Source organism: Corythoichthys intestinalis, unplaced genomic scaffold (assembly GCF_030265065.1).
Source record: "Corythoichthys intestinalis isolate RoL2023-P3 unplaced genomic scaffold, ASM3026506v1 HiC_scaffold_27, whole genome shotgun sequence".
Lineage (NCBI taxonomy): Eukaryota > Metazoa > Chordata > Actinopteri > Syngnathiformes > Syngnathidae > Corythoichthys > Corythoichthys intestinalis.
The window spans coordinates 803689-813085 of NW_026651596.1; the positions used below are offsets into that span (position 1 = coordinate 803689).

The window sequence follows — 9397 nt, forward strand, 5'->3', positions numbered from 1 at the left end:
AGACTTCACCATCTCATAGTGAAGTCTATGATATTGCCTAGGTATGCGATCGGGATTCAAAATCAGGTGAACTCACACTTGGGTGCAAAAATATGCGATTGAGACATCTCTAATTGTAACCTTGCAATTGAAAAGTTACCTTAAAATAGTTTCAATTCATGTAATTTGTTCATTTCCCTTCGCAGATCCTCAAGACACATTGGAACAATTGGTGAAATTCTCAGTTGGCTGGGAGATTCCATTGGAAGTGGAGGAATTTAGTCCTCCCAGCCCAAACAGCACGGGGAGGCCAGCAACAGAACGGAAATGTGCTCCGCCGCTCGACGCCCCCGAGCGGAGCCAGGCCAGGAGGAAGCTAAACTCCGCGCGTTCCTGTGTTAACCCTTTGCACACTGACTCCATGTTTCAAAAGCTTGAAGAACACTTGCCGAAAACAGGTTGACAATTTATTCGTCGACAATGGTAAAAAACAAGGCAAAAACAGACGACGGAGGGACAATTCTGGATCCAAAACAAGGCTACATGTTTCCGAGCAGAAGAAATCTCTTATCTCAGTGTCCAGTCTTTTTGAAGTCTTTGCTGACGCGGGTCTTGTCGAAGGCGTTTCTGGGCGTTGCTTTTTGATCTTCCCCTTGTTGGCCGGTTTGAGGCGGCTTAGGTTCGTGCACGGATTGGGACGCCCGCTATCAACTTTGCTGTCCGGGCTGGTTGTGCTTGTTTTAGGACAAAGCGCTTTGTCCTTGGAGTTTGCTGGGAGAGCAGATTTGCCAGAGGTGGTGCGTCACTCCTGTGATAAGACGGCATTGTGTATCTCTTCTATTTCCTCTCATTAAACTATGGTGTTCTATTTATTTTATATTAGTAGCGTAGTCCTACGGTAAATATGAAAATGATACTATTTCTTGATTAATTATATTACGTGTGTTAGAGTAATGCAAACACTTAGACGGTGTCATATGTATGTGTTAGACTATACTGGACTGTCTCAGGAAATTAGAATACACAATATTCTAATTTTTTGAGACAGTCCTGTGTATATATACAGGACTGTCTCAGGAAATTAGAATACACAATATTCTAATTTCCTGAGACAGTCAGGAAATTAGAATATTGTGTCAGTCCAGTATATGTGTTAGACTAATGCAGACAATTATATGGTGTGTGCGATGACGATATCGTTTCCCCTTCAGAAGACATGCAAGTGGAGATAGTTGAAGCAGAGCATCCGACATCTTCAACTCGCCTCCCTTGCCTACGATTGCCAAGTCACTACACTACTTAACTTGAGGACTTTAAACAGAGTTGGAGGTATTGCAGTGCATCAGTAGATTATCTATTTTGGAATTATAGCGTATTGTTTTTGTATAACTGAGTATTAAAGCTAAACAAAAGAGGAAAAAAATGATTTAAGTCGTAGTATTAGTACAAGAAAAAAAGTCATAACATTAGAAGAATAAAGTCATGTATTGCAATATTAAGAGGATAATTTTGTGGTCCTATTTTTTAAAAATTTGTTTGACCTGTCGTACTAGACCAGGGGTGCCCAAGTCCAGTCCTCGAGAGCCCCTATCCAGCTCGTTTTCCCATGTCTCCCTCCTTTAACACACCAAAATCAAATGATCAGCTCATCAGCAAGCTCTACAGGAGCCTGATAACAGTCCTGATTATTTGAGTCAGGTGTGTTGGAAGGAGACATGGAAAACAAGCTGGATAGGGGCTCTCGAGGACTGGACTTGGGCACCCCTGTACCAGACTGCTTTTGCTAGGGTGATGATCTTCTTCAAATGTTTGACAATGGTAAAACAGTAAATTTGTTACATGTTCAATATGGAGGTCCAAAGCCACCAAAATTAAAATTTTTACCTTGATGCATTTCCATATATTTCATCTTTGAATCTTATGTTTCAATCATTCTCGTTTTCATATGCACTTTTATTTTTCCTTCATTTTTAATTTTTGCAGCTTTGGTCCTCCATAGTACAAATGTTCCAAGAATTGCTAATGAAAAATGTTGGTGAAATAAAATGTTCAAAAGGTACGTCATGTTTCCCCCAATTTAAAGGGCGTTTAATGAAATTATACATATTCAATGTACATGCATTAGTGTCATAAAAAATGTCTGCACCAAGATTACTTGATGTTAGTGGGTCCAAAGCAGCAGCCAATCCAGCATGTTCTGCAGTCGTGAATTGGCATTCAATATGTGGTATGAAAATTCCAGAGTTTGGCTCACTTGTTTTCTCAGTCAATCCGGAATCTGTAGATCCTGTTAAAATATAATGCACCAATTTGAGCAATAACACGAGGTAATACTGTATATGAGCATTGTGACATGGTTAAGTTGCAAGCAAAGTGCCAAAGACAGCCATGACAAAATTCAGTGCATAATCATGACAGTCATACAGTTTATACACAAAAGTTTAATATTTACCAAGGAAATTATTCTTTGTCAATGATTTATTTTGCTTTAGTTGCATTATTGAGTAGCAAACTAATACACTTGCCAGGCAATGTTTCATGAATGCAGAAGAACAGTAGAACCTGTGTATGAAAAAGCTCAGCTAGTTACGGTACACGTCGTCGTTAGCTACTTTCAAATGTTTTCCAACTTCTTCCCATCCTTCGCGTACGTGTCACCCAGGACCTTACCAAGTTGCTGTCCGTGGCCATGCAAAGGCAACATAGCTAACCGTGGCTAACTGGCTCGCCATCGATGTTTGTGCCCTATTTTAAATGCAAAATCAACTGATATTTAAATAGGGATTACATTAGCTTGAAAAATCCTTTTAGTACATGACACCCAAGAGAAAACAAAGTAAACTCCTTACCTAAGGTGTTTCGCAATTTCTATCATCTGCCGTCATATGGAAGAGCAAGCAGAAGCCAGCAGGTCGGTAATGGTGTGTCCCGCCCTCCTCCTGAACAATAGCCGTTCTGATTGGTCAGAATTTTGGCTCACATGCTTACCCCGAAATGTACTTGTACATGCTCAGAAAACACTTGTAGATCATTAAAGAAAAAACACCCGAAAAACTATTCACTAGATTGTGTTCTTAACGTCTTCTTTTGACCACGACTTGGAATGATATTTTTGTGTTTGTTTTTTACAACAGATTATTTCGATGTACAAGTAGATTTTTTCATCTTTGGTTACAAGTGACTTTTGTCTCTGAAAACGCGACAAGGGGGAGACAAAACTCGCGAGGTTGTAAGCAAAGAAAAAACACCTGTAGAACAAAAAAATCACTTGTAAATGGATAAAAAAACACTTGTAGAATTTTTTTTATATTGTGTTTTTTTCATGTTTATTTCACAATGCAAAATTTGGAAATACAAGTTTTTTTTTTGTTATACAAGTTAAAATTAGTCAAATGTACAGGTATGTTTTTATTTTAAAACTAGGTTACGAGTATTTTTTGGCCCATAAAACTCGACAAGAATGTGACAAAACTCGTGCACTTGTAATTGGTAATTTTTAACCCGTAGTGATGAAAAAATACCTGTAGAACAAAAAATCACTTGTAATTGGAAAAAAAAACACTTGTAGAATTTATTTTTTACATTGTGTTTTTTTCATGTTTATTTCACAACGCAAATTTTGGAAATACAAGTTGTTGTTTTTTGTTTTACAAGTTAAAATTAGTCATTTTACAGGTATGTTTTTATTTTAAAACTAGGTTACGAGTATCTTTTTTGGCTCATAAAACTCGACAAGAATGTGACAAAACTTGGGCATTTGTAATTGGTCATTTTTAACCCGTAGCTAAGAAAAAACACCCGTAGAACAAAAAAAATCACTTGTAATTGGAAAAAAAAACACTTGTAGAATTTATTTTATATTGTGTTTTTTTCATGTTTATTTCACAACGCAACATTTGGAAATACACGTTTTTTTTGTTTGTTATACAAGTTAAAATTAGTCAAATGTACAGGTATGTTTTTATTTTACAACTAGGTTATGAGCAGTGTTGTTAATCTTACTGAAAAAAAGTAATTAATTATAGTTACAAATTACTTCTCCCGAAAAGTAATTGCGTTAGTAACTCAATTACCTGAACTTAAGAGTAATTAGTTACTTGGCAAAGTAATTGGTGATAATTACTTTTTTTTTTTTCCCTCAAAAAAAAAAAAAAAAAAAAACACTGGCCACACTATGTGAAGTTTTTTGTGAAGGTTTTTGGTACAATTGGCCCGAGCCCAATTCGTTACCCTAATTTACTCTTTACCCTGGATAAACTGTTAAAAGTTGTTAGAATTGCTCCCATTATTGCATTAGTTCCCTTCTCTCTACTTTCGACATATGAAAGTTTTTAAATTGTTTCATCATTTAAAGATAGATTCAAGTCAAGATTTTGCCAATTTAGAAGTATTTTATATAAAAAGTTACTTAGGTTCGCTAGGAAGGTTCTCTACAACAGAGCCGTCCTAAAAAGTATACTGCTTCTACTAACGCATTTAGTGCAATGTCTGTCATTTTGCATCTAGTTATATCTTGTGACATCAGGCGGGGACAGGTAGTGGAGGGCCGTTACATTCCTTTTGTAGAGCTGAAGAATCAAGTCAAAATGGCCGCCAGCCCAAAGACTACACTTCCCAGCATGCCGCACAACGCATCCAGGTGTGGCTGCTTAAGCCACCTAATTGCAGCTGGCCTGGAGGACAAGATAAAAGACGACCAGAAGAAGCGAAGGGGAGGGCGGAAGGAGACTGACAGAGAGATTTGGAAGAAAATATTTTGAGAACAGACCTAAGTTGCCATTTTAAGACATTTGAAAATTTTGATGAGAACAGACCTAAGTTGCCATTTTTGAGACATTTTAGTTGATTGTTTACTGTGTTACTGTTTGTGCCACATTTCGGCCTTTTTCTTTTGGGGAAAACCCGCTGTTTTTCTGATTAAAGAACTGTTTGGTTGGACACGTTGGCGTCTCAAGCTCCTTCCTGGCCAGGCCTACCTCGTGTGCGGTCACAATCTATATACAGTACATGTGATATCTACCATGTCTACCATATCTACCATAACATGCGGGCGTAGTTTGTAGGCTATCGGCTACAACATGTATTATTGGAGCTACCTAGCATCGCGTCTGCTCGGCGTCACAACTTTCTTGCCTCTCCCCACTCCTGCTCTGCTCTGTCGTCTCGGTGAGTCCGTCTCCCTCAGACTTTTCGACCAGTATAGTAACGCATGCCTTTCCGTCCTCAGTAACTGTAACGGCGTTGCCAAGATGAGAAAAGTAATTAGATTACCCACTACTGAAAAAAATAACGCCGTTAGTAACGCCGTTATATTGTAACGCCGTTATTAACAACACTGGTTACGAGTATCTTTTTTTGGCTCATAAAACTGGACAAGAATGTGACAAAACTTGTGCACTTGTAATTGCTCATTTTTAACCCGTAGTGAAGAAAAAAAACCTGTAGAACAAAAAAAATCACTTGTAGTTGGAAAAAAAACACTTGTAGAATTTATCTTTTACATCGTGTTTTTTTCATGTTTATTACACAACGCAAAATTTGGAAATACAACTGTTTTTTAGTTAAAATTGGTCATTTTACAGGTATAATTTTCATTTCATTTCATCACTTCTTTTGGCACTATTCTATCTCCATATCCGCTCCGTTCCATCCAAGTGTGACAGTACACTTTGGCCAGCAATGGACTCAGCAGAATTCGCCAAGCTTTTCGCTTCGCTCCAGGGCCACGACAACAGACTCACCCGTCAGGAGCAGTTCCAGGCAGCCATGGCCACCAAGCTGATCCAGCTCACATCTCAACTGACCGACTTGGCGGGTAGGCTTCAGCCCTTCACTCTGCCTCCTGCTGCACCTGCTGTCCCTTCGCCTATCTTTTCAACTCACTCTGGAGGAGGTCCTCAGTTGGCTCCACCGGAGCGTTTCTCTGGAGAAGCCAGCCACAGTAAGATGTTTATCACAGACTGTACGCTTCATTTTGACTGTTCTCCGGGTGAGTTCAGCTCGGACCGAGCCAAGATCGCGTACATGGTAACACATATGACTGACCGAGCCCGGGCCTGGGTGATGGCTGAGTGGGAGCGCGACTTTGCTACTCCTTCCCTGCTTTCAAAGAAGCCCTAATCATGACGTTCGACCCAGTCTGCACCGAGTGGGCTCGAGCACGGGAACTGGCAAACTTGCTGCAAGGCAGCCGCTCCGTTAATGATTACGCCATCGAGTTCCGCACCCTGGCCGCAGGAAGTGGCTGGGGACACATGGCGCTCTACGACACCTTTTTGAAGGGGCTTTCCATTCCCATCCGGGAGCAACTCGTTTCCCTGGATCTACCAGACGACCTCGACTCCCTCATCGCTTTAGCCATTCGGACAGACCATCGGCTACAGGAGCGCCAGAGGGTCCAACCAAATCGCCCTGAGAGGCCCCCTCCCAGGGCATCTGAGCGTCCCGAGAGGTGCCCCCCTTCTCTGCATCCTGCCCCATTGCAACCAGTAGATGTCGAGCCCATGCAGCTAGGGCCGACCAGTCTCTCCAGAGAGGAGCGCAAGCGCCGCCAGCTGGAGGGAAGCTGCTACTACTGCGGGGCCTCGGGACATCTGGTGGCCGCCTGTCCTTCCCGCCACGACCGACCCAGAGAAATGCAACGTACACAGCAGAGTACACCACGCTCGACCACCCCTATCCTGGTAACGCACAAGGCTAGAACCCACACACTCCCGGCACTCATAGACTCAGGAGCAGATGAAAGCCTGATGCCTTGGGGCGTGTGTAAACTGTTGGGACTGCGGCCTGTTCCTCTCAAGCGACCTCTGGTGGCCACGTCCCTCGACGGCAGCAGACTGTTCACAATAACCCATGCTACCGAACCAGTGGGGGTGGGGGTACAAGAACATACCGAGACCATGAGCTTTCACCTTTTCTCAGCATCAACTCAGACTGTGGTGCTGGGGTTTTCCTGGTTATGTAAGCACAGCCCGCAAATTGAATGGAGAACTGGGACAATTGCGGGTTGGGGTAGTGGCTGTGCAGGGAACTGTGGGGGGGGGGGTAATACGGGGGCTAAGAGGGTCGATGTTAATAACGTGTCTCTTTCTACCTCCTCAGGACCGGAGATCGACCTGAGCACAGTCCACCATTGTTACCATCATCATCTTCTGCAAGACCAGTGCTATGTCCTTACCTCCTCACCGACCCTATGATTGCGCCATCAACCTCATCCCTGGGTCCACCATCCCAAGGGGACGTCTCTATTCGATCTCTGGTCCCGAGAGACAAGCCATGAAGGACTATATTCAGTCCTCGTTAAAGGCAGGTTTGCTCCGCCCTTCTTCCTCTGCCGCTGGGGAAGGCTTTTTCTTCGTGGGGAAGAAGGACGGAGGCCTGCGTCCATGTATTGACTATCGCCAGCTTAATGATGTCACGATTAAGAACCGTTATCCACTCCCGTTAATGTCATCAGTTTTCGATCAGTTGCAACAAGCCAAGGTATTCACAAAGCTTGACTTAAGGAATGCTTACCACCTTGTTAGAATACGAGAGGGGGATGAGTGGAAGACTGCTTTTAACACGCCAGATGGCCATTATGAGTACCTTGTGATGCCGTTTGGTCTTACCAATGCTCCAGCTTTCTTTCAGGCTATGATTAATGATGTCCTACGTGACTTCTTAGACCGCTTTGTATTCATTTATTTAGATGATATCCTTATCTACTCACCCGATTTAGCAACCCACCAGCAGCATGTAGCCACAGTATTAGAAAGGCTCTTGGCTAACAAATTATATGTTAAGGCAGAGAAAAGCCAATTCCATGCCGACACCATCTCCTTCTTGGGCTTTATCGTAGCCCCTGGAAGGGTTCAGATGGATCCGGCTAAAATCAGCGCTGTTGTTAACTGGCCAACCCCCGATAGCCGCAAGAAGGTCCAGCAATTCCTGGGATTTGCTAACTTCTACAGGCGGTTTATCCGAGGCTTCAGCGCAACAGCGGCTCCCTTCCATGCTCTCACTTCTCCACAGGTGCGGTTCTCGTGGACCCCTGAGACGGAGGCCGCCTTCCAGACCCTCAAGACCCGTTTTACCACAGCACCAATTCTGAACATGCCTGATCCCCTCCGACAGTTTGTGGTGGAGGTTGACGCTTCTAATGAAGGGGTTGGGGCCATGCTCTTGCAGCGCTCTGAACAGGATGGAAAGATTCATCCCTGCGCCTTTCTTTCATGGAAACTCCAAAGCTGAGCGGAATTATGAGGTGGGAGACCGAGAGTTATTGGCCGTGAAGACTGCCTTAGAGGAGTGGCGTCACTGGTTGGAGGGGGCGGAGCACCCTTTTCTGGTCTGGACAGACCACAGGAACTTAGAATACCTTAAGACTGCTAAGAGACTAAACGCTCGTCAGGCCAGGTGGGCGCTCTTCTTTAACCGCTTTTCGTTTTCAATCTCTTACAGGCCAAGGTCCCAAAACAAGAAGGCTGATGCGCTCTCTCGCCTCTACGACCCTGAGCCTGTGGCCAAAGAGCCTGAAAGCATCCTGCCACTGAACTGTGTGGTAGGGGCGGTGCATTGGCAAATAGAAAAGGAGGTGAAGCTGGCTAATGGGGAGGCTCCATCACCGCGTGGGTGTCCAGAGAACCGTCTGTTTGTCCCGATCGACTTACGCCCCCGGGTGTTTCAATGGGCCCACTCCTCGCCGCTTTCCTGCCATCCGGGAGTTCGGCGGACTATTCATGCCATCTGCCGGAGGTTCTGGTGGCCGGGGATGGAGCCGGAGGCCCGGGAGTACATTAAGGCATGCTCGGTCTGCGCCCAGAACAAGAACTCCAACCGTCCACGCATGGGACTATTACAGCCACTGCCCATTCCCTCCAGGCCATGGGCAGAGATATCCATGGACTTCGTCACGGGGCTCCCGGTCTCCCAAGGCAACAACACGATCCTCACAGTGGTCGACCGATTCTCAAAGATGGTTCGTTTTATTGCTCTGCCAGCCCTGCCCTCCGCCAAGGACACCGCCGAGATCATGATGAGGCAAGTGTTTCGGGTTCATGGGTTCCCCAAGGATATCGTTTCCGATCGAGGGCCCCAGTTCGTGTCCCGATTCTGGGGGGCCTTCTGCTAGCTAATCGGAGCCAAAGCCAGCCTCGGCTCTGGATATCACCCGGAATCCAACGGCCAGACCGAGCACCTGAACCAGCAGCTGGAAACCGGCCTCCGGTGCCTGGTTTCCCAGAACCAATCGATATGGAGCAACCACCTGGTCTGGGTCGAGTTCGCCCATAACACGCTGCCCACCTCAGCTACGAGTATGTCACCGTTCAAATGTGTGTTTGGCTATGACCCTCCAGTTTTCACCGCCCAGGAGCCGGAGGTCTCAGTCCCCTTCCGCCCACGCCTTAGTCCGCAGATGCCGGCGCATCTGGGAGGC

At 44.7% G+C, this 9397-nt stretch overlaps 1 long non-coding RNA gene across 1 annotated transcript; it reads right to left on the minus strand.

Moving 5' to 3' along the window:
• Positions 1–2503: 2503 nt before the first annotated feature.
• LOC130911331 (uncharacterized) lies at positions 2504–2896 on the minus strand. The gene is made up of 3 exons (XR_009062010.1): positions 2829–2896; positions 2650–2724; positions 2504–2541 (listed from the first exon to the last, which is right to left on the minus strand). It is a non-coding gene; the product is annotated as an uncharacterized LOC130911331 (long non-coding RNA).
• Between the last annotated feature and the right edge of the window lie 6501 nt (positions 2897–9397).